Source organism: Myotis daubentonii, chromosome 9 (assembly GCF_963259705.1).
Source record: "Myotis daubentonii chromosome 9, mMyoDau2.1, whole genome shotgun sequence".
Taxonomy (NCBI): domain Eukaryota; kingdom Metazoa; phylum Chordata; class Mammalia; order Chiroptera; family Vespertilionidae; genus Myotis; species Myotis daubentonii.
Window position 1 is genome coordinate 12590519 of NC_081848.1, and position 15036 is coordinate 12605554.

The 15036-nt window shown below is 45.8% G+C and overlaps 1 protein-coding gene across 5 annotated transcripts in view; it reads right to left on the reverse strand.

Annotated features, from left to right (window-relative positions):
• The window catches only part of KBTBD3 (kelch repeat and BTB domain containing 3), a 31074-nt gene extending 16148 nt beyond the window's left edge, over positions 1-14926 (reverse strand). For 2 of the 5 annotated variants that reach the window (XM_059707954.1, XM_059707949.1), the window contains exon 1: positions 14773-14926. The gene's annotated coding sequence lies outside the window, so the exon portion shown is untranslated. Of the gene's footprint in view, positions 1-7576; positions 7700-14371; positions 14527-14772 lie in introns of all 5 variants that reach the window. The other 3 variants (XM_059707950.1, XM_059707953.1, XM_059707951.1) reach the window with 3 other exon arrangements.
• Between the last annotated feature and the right edge of the window lie 110 nt (positions 14927-15036).

Consider the following 15036-nt stretch of genomic DNA (forward strand, 5'->3'; position numbering starts at 1 on the left):
CCTAAAATATACTAGGGGAAGGAGGGAGCAAAAATGTCCAGTTTATATGTTAGCAAAATTAAGTTATCAGCTTAAAGGGTGTTACATTTTATGTAAGTCTCATGGTAACCAATAAGGAAAAACCTGTAGTAATTACACAAAATATTGTGATTCAGGTGTCTAAGAATATTGCTACCAAAAGTCATCAAATCACAAAGAAGACAGAAAGATAAAGAAACAAGAAACAAAGGATATACAAAACTGTCAGAACACAATTAACATGGCAATACCAAGATTTTACCTAACAATAATTACTTTAAATGTAAATAGATTAAAGTCTCCAATCAAAAGAAAGAATGGCTGAATGGATAAAACACAAAATCCAGCCCTAGCCAGTTTGAATCAGTGGATAGAGCATCGGTCTGCAAACTGAAGGGTCCCAGGTTCGATTCCGGCCACGTGCACATGCCTGGGTTGCTGGCTTGATCCCCAGTGGGGAGAGTGCAGGAGGCAACCAATTGATGATTCTCCCTCATCATTGATGTTTCTATCTGTCTATCCCTCTCCCTTCCTCTCTGAAATCGATAAAAATACTAAAAACAAAACAAAACACGAAATCCAACAATAAGCTGCCAACATAAAACTCACTTTGGCAATAGACACACACAGAATGAGAGTAAAGATGTAGAGAAAGATATTTTAAACAAATGGTCATTAAAAGAAAGCAAGGGGTAGTTGTACTTATAACCAAAAAAAATGGATTTTAAGCTAAAAATAGTCAAAAGAAACAAAGATAATAATGGGGTCAATCCATCAAGAAGATATAAAAATTATAAATATTCATACACCCAACATCAGAGCATCAAAATATATAAAGCAAATATTAACAGAACTACCAGGAGGTAGAAACAGCAAAACAGTAATAATTGGGGACTTTAATACCCCACTTTCAACATGGATAGATCATCCAGACAGAAAATCAATAAGGAAACAGAGGATATGAACAGCATTATAGACCAAAGAGAACTAACAGATGTTTACAGAACATTCTGTCCAACAAAAGCAGAATAATGATTCTTCTCAAGCATAAACAGAACATTTTCTAGAATAGAGACATATGTTAGGCCACAGAGTAAGTCTTAGCAAATTTCAGAAGACTAAAACCATATCAACTCTGTTTTCTAGCCATAATCATATGAAACTAGAAATCAGTAACGGAGGAAAATTAGAAAATTGGCAAGTATTTGGAAATTAAACAACACATTCTTTAACAATCAATGTATCAAAGAAGCAATTAAGTAGGAAATAAAAAGTATCTTGAGCCGAGGCCGGTTTGGCTCAGTGGATAGAGCGTCGGCCTGCGGACTGAGAGGTCCCGGGTTCGATTCCGGTCAAGGGCATGTACCTGGGTTGCGGGCATATCCCCAGTAGGAGATGTGCAGGAGGCAGCTGATCGATGTTTCGCTCTCATCGATGTTTCTGACTCTCTATCTCTCTCCCTTCCTCTCTGTAAAAAATCAATAAAATATATTTAAAAAAAAAAAAGTATCTTGAGACAAATGAAAGTGAAATTACAACATACCAAAACTTATGAAATGAAGCAAAAGCAGTTCTAAGAGGAAAATTTATAGCAATAAATGCATAAATCAAGAAAAAGCTCTCACCTAAAACAAATTAATTTTACATCTCAAGGAGCTAGGAAAAGTAAGAAAATAATAAAGATTAGAGCAGAAATAAATGAAATAAGGAAAAAAATAATAAGACTGACAAAACCAAGACATAGTTCTTTGAATAGATGACAAAACTGTACATAAACTAACCAGAGAGAGAGGGAGAGGTGGAGAGATCACAAATGCATAAAATTATAAATAAAAGAAGAGACATTAAAATTGGTATCACAGAAATACAAAGGATCATAAGAAACTACTATGAACATTTATCATCATCATACCAGATTACCTAGATCAGGGATCCTCAAACTACAGCCCGCGGGCCACATGCAAATACAAATATTGTATTTGTTCCCGTTTTGTTTTTTTACTTCAAAATAAGATATGTGCAGTATGCATAGGAATTTGTTCATAGTTTTTTTTTTTAAACTATAGTCTGGCCCTCCAACAGTCTGAGGGACAGTGAACTGGCCCCTATTTAAAAAGTTTGAGGACCCCTGACCTAGATGAACTGGATAAATTCCTAGAAACAACCTCCCAACTCTGACTCATGAAGAAATAGAAAATCTGACCAATTACTATAACATTGAATGAATAATCAGAAACCTTCCAACAAAGAAAAGTCCAAGAGCAGATGGATTGATGGGTAAAATTTACCAAACACTTAATAAAAAAGAATTAAGGCCAATCCTTCGCAAACATTTCCAAAACAACTGAAGAGGAAGGAACATATAAACTCATTTTACAAGGCCATCATTACTGTGATACCAAGCCACATAAAGCCATTACATAAAACTAGAAGCAAATCCCTAATAAATATAGATGCAAAAGAAAATCTCAACAAAATATAAGCAGGCCAAATTCAACAGCATATTATAAAAAGACTAGAGGCCCGGTGCACAAAAATTTGTGCACTGGGGGGGGGGGGGGTCCCTCAGCCTGGCCTGTGCCTTCTCCCAGTCTGGGACCCATCAGGAGGTAACGACCTTCTGGCTTAGGCCTGCTCCCAGGTGGCAGAGGGGAGGCCTAATCCCTAGGTGCAGCCCCTGGTCGGGCTCAGAGCAGGGCCGATTGGGGAGTTGGGGCGCCGACCCGTCATGCACAGAGCAGGGCGGATTGGGAGGTTGCGATGCCACCCTCAGTCACGCTCAGGGTAGGGCCGATTGGGGGGGTTGGGGCTCCGTACCCTGTCATGCACAGAGCAGGCCGATCAGGGGGTTGGGGAGCTCCCCGCTGTCACGCACAGAGCAGGGTCGATCAGGGGGTTGAGGAGATCCCCCCTGTCATGCACAGAGCAGGGCCCATCAGGGGGTTGAGGAGCTCCCCTCTGTCACTCACAGAGTAGGGCGGATCAGGGGGGTTGGGGCACCGCCACTGTCACATCCAGGGCAGGGCCGATGGGGAGGTTATGGCTCTACCCCACCACAGAGCAGGGCCCGTGTGGTGGAGGTGGGGGGGGAGTTGGGGCGCCGCACCCTGTCACACACAGAGCCGCAGGATGATCAGGGGGTTGGGGAGCTCCCCCTATCAGGCACAGAGCAGGGCCGATCAGGGTGTTGGGGCGCCTTCCCCTGTCAGGAACAGAGCAGGGCCGATAGAGAGGTTGTGGCCCCGTCCCCTGTCACACACAGAGCCACAGGGAGATCAGGGGGTTTGGGCGCTGCCCCCTGTCACGCTGATCCCTATGCCGGGATGCCTCGCGGCTCTGCTGATCCCGGTGCTGGGAGGCATATTACCCTTTCACTATATAGAATAGAGGCCTGGTGCATGGGTGGGGGCTGGCTGGTTTGCCCTGAAGGGTGTCCTGGATCAGGGTGGGGGTCCCCACTGGGGTGCCTGGCCAGCCTGGGTGAGGGGATGATGGCTGTTTGCAGCTGGTCACACACCCTTCAGGGTGGGGGTCCCCACTGGGGTGCCTGGCCAGTCTGGGTGAGGGGCTGAGGGCTGTTTTCAGGCTGGGACTGAAGCTCCCAACTGCTCCTTTTTTCTTTTTTCATTCTGGGCCAGCTTTAGCTCTGGCTCCAGCTCTGAGGCCTCAGCTGCTGAAAGTAGGTATCTGGTTTGTTTAGGTTCTATAATTGAAACTCTGTATCAACTCCAGCTCTGAGATCCCAGCCAGCTGAAAGCTGGTTTCTGGGGTTTTGTTTAGCTTCTATATTTGTTACAATGTTTCTTAAACTGCAGGCTCAGAGGTCGGCAAGGCAGGCAGGAACGTTGATTTCCTCCGTCACTGAAGCAAGCAAGCCTCATGTTCAGTTTCAAGCTGCCTGGCTGCCGGCCGCCATCTTGGCTGGCAGTTAATTTGCATATCTCGCTGATTAGCCAATGGGAAGGGTAGCAGTCGTACGCCAATTACCATGTTTCTCTTTTATTAGATAGGATTATATTCCATGATTCATCCCTGGTATGCAACTTACACAAAACAGTAAATGTGATTCATTACATCCTATATAATAAAAGCCTAATATGCAAATTGTCCCCTTGACTGGGAGTTTGACCAGGAGTTTGACCAGGCGACAGGTGGCCAGGGGAAGGGAGGCACCCCGGCCAGCAGCCGGCAGCCACTAGGGACCCTACCTGTGCACGAAGTTCGTGCACTGGGCCTCCAGTTAATTATAAGATACAAATCATACAATCACTCAATAGATCCAGAAAAGGTATTTGAAAATTCAATCTCTATTCATAAAAATTCTCAACAAACTGGACCTAGAGGTTGTTATGTTAAGCAAAATAAGCCAGTGAGAGAAAGACAAATATCACATGATCTTACTTATATGTGGAATCTAAGGAACAAAATAAAATGACAAACTAAATAGATCCAGAGGCATAGAAGCATGCAACAGGCTAAGGAACCTTGGAGAGAAGGGGAGAGGTGGTAAGAGATTAACCAAATAACTTATATGCACATATGCATTGCCCGTGGCCACAGACAATAGTGCTGTGAAGGCCTAAAGAGGGACAGGAACCAGATGGAGGAGCAATGGGGAAAAAAGGAGGGACATTTACAATACTCTCAATAATAAAGACCAAAAAAAATCTCCACACAATAATAAAGGCAAACTATTACAAGCCCACAGCTAACATCATACTCAATTGTGCAAAGTTGAAGGCTTTTTCTCTAATATTGGGCTTAAGAAAAAGGATGCCCACTCTCACCACTATTCAACATAGTAGTGCAAGTTCTAGCCAGAGTAATCAGGCAAGAAAATAAATAAAAGGCATCAGAAGTGGAAAGGAAGTCAAACTGTCTTTTTTACAGATGTCATGATTTTCTATATAGAAAGGCCTAAGGACTCCACCAAAAAAAGTGTTAGAACTAATAAATGAATTCAGTAAAGTGGCAGGATACAAAATTAACATACAAAAATTAGTAGTACTAACAACAAATTATCTAAAAACTAGAGGCCCGGTGCACAAAAATTTGTGCACTCGGGGTTGGGAGAGTAGGTCCCTCAGCCTGGCCTGTGCCCTCTCACAGTCTGGGACCCATCAGGAGATAATGACCTGCTGGCTTAGGCCTGCTCCTGGGTGGCAGAGGGCAGGCCCAATCCCTAGGTGCAGCCCCTGGTCGGGCTCAGAGCAGGGCCAATTGGGGAGTTGGGGCACCGCCCCCTGTCATGCACAGAGCAGGGCGGATTGGGAGGTTGCGATGCCACCCTCAGTCACGCTCAGGGTAGGGCCGATTGGGGGGTTGGGGCACCGCCCCGTCACACTCAAGGCAGGGTCCATAGGGAGGTTGCAGCGCCACTCCTGTCATGCACAGAGCAGGGCCCATCAGGGGGGTTGGGGCTCTGTACCCTGTCACACACAGAGCAGGGCCGATCAGAGGGTTGGGGCTCCGCACCCTGTCACACTGATCCCGGTGCTGGGAGGCCTCGCTGCTCTGCTGATCCCAGGGCCAGGATGCCTCTAGGCTCCCCTGATCCCTGGCCTGGAGGCCTCTCGGCTGCTGATAACCATGGCCTGTAGGCCTCTCGGCTCCGCTGATAACTGGGGCCTGGAGGCCTCTCGGCTCCGCTGATCTCTAGCCAGGAGGACTCTCGGCTGCTGATAACCTGGCTGGGAGGCCTCTCGGCTCTGCTGATCATAGGTCCGGGAGGCCTCTGGGCTCCACTGATCACCGGGGCTGGGAGGCCTCTCGGCTCCGCTGATCGCGGGGCCTCCGACTCCGCTGATCACGGGCCTGGAGCGGGCGGGGAGGCCTCTTGGCTGATCACCGGGGCCAGGAGGCCTCTGGACTCTGCTGATCACTGGGGCTGGGAGGCCTCTCGACTCTGCTGATCACCTGGGCTGGGAGGCCTCTCGGCTCCGCTGATCACCGGGGCTGGGAGGCCTCTTGGCTCCGCTGATCGCGGGGCCTCCGACTCCGCTGATCGCGGGGCCAGGAGCGGGCCGGGAGGCCTCTCGGCTGATCACCGGGGCCGGGAGGCCTCTGGACTCCGCTGATCACCGGGGCCGGGAGGCCTCTCGACTCTGCTGATCCCAGGCCCTGAGGCCTCTCTGCCCTGCTGCTTCAGGGCTGTTTGGCTTCGCTCTGCTTGGAGCCTGAGTATGCAAATTAACCGCCATCTTTTAGCTTCTGTAATTGAAACATTGTATCTTTTGGAGTTGTTGCTTCAGGAGCTCAGAGCCCCGCAGCTGCGGGGATCCTTGACTTTCTCCATCACTGGGGCAACCAAGCCTCCTATTCTCAGCGGCCTGGCTGCCAGCCGCCATCTTGGCTGACAGTTAATTTGCATATCTCGCTGATTAGCCAATGAAAAAGGTATCGGTCGTACGCCAATTACCATTTTTCTCTTTTATTAGTATAGGATGAAATAATAATAACAACTCCAATTACAATAGCATCAAAACCGATAAAATACACAGGAATAAATTTAACCAAGTAGGTGAAAGATTTATACACTGAAAACTAAAAGACACTGATTAAAGAACTTAAATAAATGGAAAGATAACCCGTGTTCACGGGTCAGAAGAATTAATATTGTTAAAATGTCCACATTACCCAAAGCCATTAGTAGTTTCAACGCAATCCCTATCGAGATTTCCAAGGCATGCACCGGCCAAGTAGGTTGGAGTGTCTGAAGACCAAAAAGGGTTTCAGGTTTGATCCCGGCCAGGGCACGTATAGGAGGAAACCAAAAGATGTCTCTCTCTCTCTCTCACATCAATTAAAAAAATATATATATTTTCAAGGCAGTTTTCACAAAAAAGAAAAAACAATCCTAAAATTCATATGGAACTGAAGACTCTAAATAGCCAAAACAATCCTGAGAAAAAAACCAACATCAGACACATCACATTTCCTAATTGTAGACTCTATCACAAGGGTATAGTAATCAAAGCCATATGATACTGGCATAAAAACAGACACACAGACTAATGGAAAAGAATCGAAAGCTCAGAAGTAAACATACAGAGTCAACTAATATTTGACAGGAAGCCACAAATACTCAATGGAGGGAAAACACTTTTAGTAAATAATGCTGGGAAATTGGATATTTACATGCAAAAGAAGTGAAATTAGACCTCTATCTCATACCACTCACAAAAATTAACTCAAAATCAATTAACGATGTAAATGTAACACCTGAAACCATAAAACTCTAAGAAGAAAAATAGAGAATATGCTCCTTGCCATTAGTAATAGCAATGATTTTTTTCGACCTAACACCTAAAGTCAGGCAACAAAAACAAAAATAACCAATGACACTACATCAAAGTAAGAAGCTTCTGCACAGTAAAAGAAACAATCAGCAAAATAAAAAGGCAACCTATAAAATGGAAGGAAATATTTTGCAATCACATATCTAAGGTGTTACAATCCAAAATATATAATATACAGCCCTCGCTGGTTGTTCAGTGGTTAGAGTGTCGGCCCACGGACTGAAGGGTCTTGGATTGGATTCCTGGTCAAGGGCACGTACCTGGATTGTAGGTTCCCTCCCCATTCCTGTTTGGGGCGCATGCAGAAGGCAATCAGTCGATGTGTCTCGCTCACATCGGTATTTCTCTCTTTCTCTCCCCATCTCCCCTCCCTTCCACTCTCTCTGAAAAACAATTGAAAAAATATCCTCAGGTGAGGATTAACAACAACAACTCAGCAGCACAAAAACTCCAACTAATCCAATTAAAATGGGCAGTCGTCCTAGCTGGTTTGGCTCAGTGGATATAGAGTGTCAGCCTGTAGACTGAAGGGTCCCGGGTTCAATTCCGGTCAGGGGCACATGCCTGGACTGTGGGGTCGAACCCCAAGAGGGGGGCATGCAGGAGGCAGTTGATCAATGATTCTTTTCATCATTGATGTTTCTATCTCTCACCCTCTCCCTCCTCTCTCAAATCAATAAAAATTTAAAAAATAAATAAATAAAAATAAAAATGGGCAGCCGGGCTGGCATGCCTCAGGGGTTGAGCATTAACCTATAAACCAGGGTGTCATGGTTTGATTCTTGGTTGGGGCCCAGTCAGGGCACATGCCAGGGTTGCAGACTCAATCCCAAAAATTTATAGATGATTTTTTTTATAGCAGCTTTAAACTGAAAAGCAACCAAAATGTTGCTCAATAGAGAAATGAGTATACAACCATGGTACATCCATACCATGGAATATACTCATCCTTAAAAAGGAATAAATTATTTATATAACAACTTAGATCAGTGGTTCTCAACCTTCTGGCCCTTTAAATACAGTTCCTCATGTTGTGACCCAACCATAAAATTATTTTCATTACTACTTCATAACTGTTGTTGCTACTGTTATGAATCATAATATAAATATCTGATACGCAGGATGGTCTTAGGCGACCCCTGTGAAAGGGTTGTTCGACCCCCAAAGGGGTCGCGACCCACAGGTTGAGAACCACTGACTTAGATGACTTTTAAGGGCATTATGATGAGTGAAAAAGGTCAATCTCTAGAAGTCGCATACCATATGATTCCATATCTATAATATTCTTGAAATGACAAAATTAGAGACATGGAATACAGATTAGTGGTTTCCAGGGATTGAGATTATGGTTCGCAATCCTCAGCTGTGACTGAGGAAGATGAGGAGATGGGTATGCACAAGGTGAGGGTGGGGGGTGAGGTAGGCAGAAGACCTTTGTAGTAATCGTAACTTGATTGTGGTGGTAGTTACAGGAATCTATCTACACATGTGATAAAACGACAGAACTATATGTACAAATAACAAATTCCTGGTTTTGATTTTGGTCAATAATTTATGTAAGTTATAACCACTGAAGAAACTGAGTGAAGGATACATGTGATCACTCTATACTATCTTTATAAATTCCTGTATCTGCAATGTTTCAAAATAAAAATTGAAAGAAAAATACAATAAAATATAAATTCAGTTCAGAAACTATTTTGATATCCCAGTTTTGTTCTAATTTAAAACACTTAGAAAATGCAAAGAAAACACTGTTTTTTGGTATCCATATGTGGTTCCTCAGTTTTTAAAAACAAGTTGAATGTAAAACAAAACAGCTGAAAGGTACCCAAACCTGAAACTTTCAAAAGGATAAAAACTGTATTTCTTGCGTAGTGGCACAAATCTTGAGAATATTAATTTTAAAAAGCCCATACAGCCCTGGCCTGTGTGGCTCAGTTGGTTGGAGCATCACCCCATGTGCCAAAAGGTTGTGGGTTCAATTCCCAGTCAGGGCACATACCTAAGTTGCTGGTTTAATCCCTGTCAGGGCGTGTAGGGGAGCCTATAGATGCTTGTCTCTTATATTGATGCTTCTCTCTCTCTCTCTCTCCCTTCCTCTCTAAAAAACAAATAAATAAAATCTCATATGTACCTATTCACTTGTATAAAGTTGCTAAAAGTTAAAGCCTTTCATGTATATCCTAATGACAAATCTAAAAAAGCTGAAATTTTTATTTCTTATATTTGGTTTGAGTAAAGGTCCTAAATCAGTGATGGCGAACCTTTTGAGCTCGGCGTGTCAGCATTTTGAAAAACCCTAACTTAAATCTGGTGCCGTGTCACATATAGAAATTTTTTGATATTTGAAACCATAGTAAAACAAAGATTTATATTTTTGATATTTATTTTATATATTTAAATGCCATTTAACAAAGAAAAATCAACCAAAAAAATAAGTTCGCATGTCATCTCTGACACGCATGTCATAGGTTCACCATCACTGTCCTAAATGGCTCATCAGTTACTAGTGACTTCTATTGAGGCTCTCTGAGGGTTTGGCTTGCCCATCTGCCAAGTGGACACACCAATCACACTGTACTATTGTAATGCTTAATTGATATCATGAATATTAAGTATTGTCAAGTGGTATGCAAAGATTAATGGTTAAAATCAGTAATAGCATGTACTTACCCAGTACCATTATTTTAATTCTGGGAAAAATATCTGTAAGGCATTTTTCCCCTCCAAACATTCTGCAAATTCAATATCATATTTCATTAATTTTGACACTTTTCCCCACATTTAACATATCTAAAATTGATAGGTATCTTAAAATCACTTTTGCTCAGGGAGCAGTCATCATATTTGTAACTATGTGTACATGCCTCCAAGTGTGAAGAATGGGTATCAGCATCTTAAAGAAAACCCTGGAGATAGATAATAATGGATACTCATTTAAGAAATGATATATCACTGCCAAACCGGTTTGGCTCAGTGGATAGAGCGTCAGCCTGCGGACTGAAGGGTCCCAGGTTCGATTCTGGTCAAGGGCATGTACCTTGGTTGCGGGCACATCCCCAGTAGGTGTGCAGGAGGCAGCTGGTTCCTGTAACACAAGATGACTGTGCCCACCCACAGCGGAGGTGGGGTTCCCGTAATGAGCCATAACAAGCAATCAGCAGGGACCTGAGGCTGTGTAGCGCTGGGCCCGGCAGGGGGTCGGGGGGAGGGAGGGATTTCAGGCCACGCCCCCTGCCTGGTGGGACTTGACGGGGGACTTCAAAGCACCCCCCAACCCCAGTCCGGATCAGGGGACCTCAGGCCGCACCCCCCGCCCAGCTGCCTTGATGGGGACCTCAGGCCGCGCCCTTTGCCCCGGCGCCAGGCCAGGGGACCTGAGGCTGTGCCCCCTGCACAGAGCCGGGCTGGGGCACCTCAGGCCTGCCCCCTGCCCCAGCGCCAGGCTGGGGCACCTCAGGCCGCACCCCCCACCTGGCAGGGCTTGATGAGAGACCTCAGGCCCACCCTGGCGCCAGGCCAGGGGACCTCAGGCTGTGCTCCCAGCCCAGCGGGGCTTGATGGGGGACCTCAAGGTGCACTCCCTACCCTGGCCCAGGAGACCTCAGGCCGCACCCCCGCCTGGCAGGGCTTGATGGGGGACCTCAGGCCATGCCCCCAGCCTGGCGGGGCTTGACAGGGAACCTCAAGGCATGTCCCCCACCCTGGCCCGGGCCAGGGGACCTGAGACTGCACCCCCACCGACATGCACCGGGGGACCTGAGGCTGTGCCCCCCATCTGGTGGGGCTTAACGGGGATGGGGCCGGCTGGGTCTGGATCTCGCCTAATGGGGGTGGGGCTGGCCAGGTCTGGGTCTCATGCGATTTTTAGGCAGACGTGGGTGGGCGGGGACTTGACTCTGGGTCCCGCGGCAGGCCCCAGACTCTGACCGGAGGAAGATTTTCATATACATTTTACTAATTTTCTTTCATATGTGACACTTCTCTTATAGAAAAAGGGCAAATAGCAATATTAAAATATTTCTTCTAATTAATTCCCTTTTAATGTGCACGAATTTCGTGCACCAGGCTACTAGTGGAGAATAAAGTCAGATTTGATCCCTGGTTTCTTGGTATTTAGTATCTAGTGGAAAAGACTGACAAATTATAAATTATTATAAATACTGTGAAGAAACACCTGAGAAAAGGAAATAAAAATGAACACTGTAAGGGGAAGTATTCAATTTCATATAAAAATGGTAACAGCGAACACTTACATAGTGTTACTATGTGCCAGGCTCTGTAGTCCATACTTTATATACTCTTTAATCTTCTAAACCACTATTGTCCCCATTTTATACACAGGGAAAAGGAAGCTTTGAGAATTTAACTAAATTGCCCAAGATGATGTAGCACATAAATAGGGAGCTGGCTTGTAAACTCACAGTCTGATCCCAGGTCCTTGTTTTCATCCACTACAACATTAGGGAGAGAGAGTCTTTCCGAGAAAAGTGTCATTTAAGTTGACACCTGAATGATGAGAAGGTAAGGGGCTGCTGAACAAAATGTATATAAAGCCCTAAAGTGGGAAAGGGTCCCAAGAAAACAAGGCGCTTACAAGCATCAAATCCTGTCTTACAGCAAGGTGTAGGGGACAGGATTATAAAGGGGAAGGGGCTAAGGTGAGGCTGGGGGTCTGCAGACGTCAGCTTTTGTAACTAGTCATCAAAGGGGTGAGATGATTTGATGAGATGATGTTTTGGCTCTTGGTGGGTCCGTCTGACCCTGCTTATCGGTTCTGCTTGCTGGATTCACAGCTGAGTAACCTCCCTAATCACTTCACACAGCCCTTGAAAAGAAAACTTTAAGAAAAACTTACCCTCCTATCCTCCTATATAATAAAAGGGTAATATGCAAATAGACTGACCAGCACAACGACCAGTCGTTATGACGTGCACTGACCTCCAGGGGGCAGATGCTCAATGCAGGAGCTGCCCCCTGGTGGTCAATGTGATCAGTCAGAAGCCGGGCTGACATCCCCCAAGGGCTCCTGGACTACGAAAGGGTGCAGGGATCTTCCCCTGCCCTTTCCCCCCCTCCCCCCAATTCCCCCAGTAAACAAATGTCGTTCACTGGACCTCTAGTTCACATATAAAAAACTTAACCCCCTATTCACATATGTCCTAAGATTTAAAATGATTATTTCAAATAAATAAATAAATAAAATAAAATAAAATGATTATTTCTCAGATTAATGCAGGTGCCCTATCTATTAGATTATAAGTCACCCCTATCACTTTCATCACTGGGATATAGTTAACAAGAGCTAGGAGATAGGTGAGATAGGACTCCAGAAGGCAAGTGCCATCTCATGCAGGATCCCATAAGCCACAAGAACCTGAAATTTTATTCTAAGTGCAACTGGAATCACAGAAGATTTTGAACTGAACAGTGACAGAATCTGATATTTTTATTTATTTATTTTTTAAAATATATTTTATTGATTTTTTACAGAGAGGAAGGGAGAGAGATAGAGAGTTAGAAACATCGACGAGAGAGAAACATCGATCAGCTGCCTCCTGCACATCTCCTACTAGGGATATGCCCGCAACCCAGGTACATGCCCTTGACTGGAATCGAACCTGGGTCCCTTCAGTCCGCAGGCTGACGCTCTATCCACTGAGCCAAACCGGTTTTGGCAGAATCTGATTTATATTTTTAAATATCGTTCTGGCTGATGTTTGAAGAATGAATTTTAAGAAGGTAAGAGAAATCGAGTCCAAGTTACTCATTTATTCAACAAATTTAAAAAGTTTACCGAGTAGCTAATATGGTGGCAAGCTCTATCCAAGGTACTGCAAATACAGCAAAAACAATACAAAGTCCTGCACTCTGGAATAAACTTTAGAGTGGTACACATACACCTCTCTTTACGTTACATCAACAATTTCTTCCACTCTACTGGACATTTTCCATAAGTGTACAAATTTTAGTACCTTCCATCTTTAAATAAGCATCAAACAAAACTATATCCTTTGACCTTTTATTCCCCTCTAGCTATCATCCCATTTGTTACACCCTAATTGAGAAAAACTTCTTTAATGAACAATCTATAGTGCCCTGGCTGGTTTGGCTCAATGGATAGAGCATCGGCCTATGGATTGAAGGGTTGGGGTTCGATTCCGGTCAAGGGCACATGTACAGGGGTGCGGATTCTGTCCCCAGTAGGGGGTGTGCAGGAGGCAGCCTATGAGTGATTCTCTCTCATCACTGATGTTTCTACCTCTCTCCCTCCCTCACCCTTCCTCTCTGAAATCAATAAAAACAAAAAACAGTCTCTAGTTCTTCACCTCCAGTTAGCAGAAACCACTATAATCAAGGTCCTCTCTTTCACCCCACTAAAACAAGTATTAGTAAGTAGAATGCCTTATACTTTACATATCTTTATATTTTTTCTTACTGTAGCATTTTTGTACATGCCTTATCTCATCTGCTTTGCCAGACTGTAAACTCTGCAAGATGGTAAGCAGACCTTAAATATCACACATTGCCACGGACTTTTATCGTAAACTCATACATCAAGCGAGGAATTCATTTTACAGCTCTTTGCACACTTGTGTATGTGTGTGTTCAAAAGCCCATTTATCTGCAAAGTATTGAAGGGGGCTCATGATACCACGAAAAGCTAATGGAAACAGGCATCGATGCAAACAGAACACAACCCGCGTTAAAGAGTACGACTGTGTTCATTCCCATTGCTGGCCTTTTATTGGCGTTCCTTGGCAACCGAAGGAAGAGCATCTGAATCCCACCGTGTGTGTAGCACTGAACCACCCAGAGTCAGGCATTGGCATTCATCTGCAGAGATCACCTTTCCCCTGGACCCGTCCCCGGGAGGGGCTTTGGTCACTAGGGCTGTCCTAGGAGTCACCGGCAGTCCACCTGGAACAACTGTGGGAGCAGAGACATCAGCAAAAATAACTGAGCAGAGACAGTAGCTCGGAAGGGCTGCTGCAGTTATTTAACTCGGCTCTGCGGCTTTTAGAGCAAGGACCTGTGATGCGTGGACCCACCGGTGCCTCAGGGAGAGAATCCTCAGTTTTCTCCCCCGGGGTTTGGTCCAGGCTTGGCAATCGCGGAGCAGCCTGAGTCACTTGATGGTGAGAACAAAGGGTCAACAGCAGCCCAGCGGCTCGGGCTCGGGGGCAGCCTCGGCCCCACTGGGCTCCTGGGGGCAGAAGAGTCCTAGGTGAGCGGAGGGGTCCAACCAAGGGGGTGGGGGCTGGGGGAGGAAGGCAAGTCCAACCGGCACCAGGCAGTCCCTCCCCAGACGCGGGAACCTCTCCCGGTCCCGAACGCGAAGGAGCGGCAGAGGCAGCCGTGGCCAGGGGGATCCTCTCTCCTGTGGGGCCCGGGGGGTCTCCTGGAATAAGACGCCATCACCCCACTCGGTCCGACCCCAAAGATCACCCACCTGCAACCGCGGCATCCGAAGTCTCCACCCCGGTCTCTCTGCCTCCGGAGGGCTGGCTGCGATTGGCTTGCGCCGCTGTCCCGTTAGCTCTTTCCCGAGTGTGAGTGGCATCACTCGCCGGCTCCTGGCCTTGGTCCCGCCTTCCGCTCGCGCCGAAGCCCCGCCCCGTGACGTCACACGCTGCTGCAGAGCGCAGGGGCGGAGACCAGGGGCGGGTCTCTGTCTCCGCCCCGCCGCGGCGCTGGGGGCGGGGCAGTGAGGGGT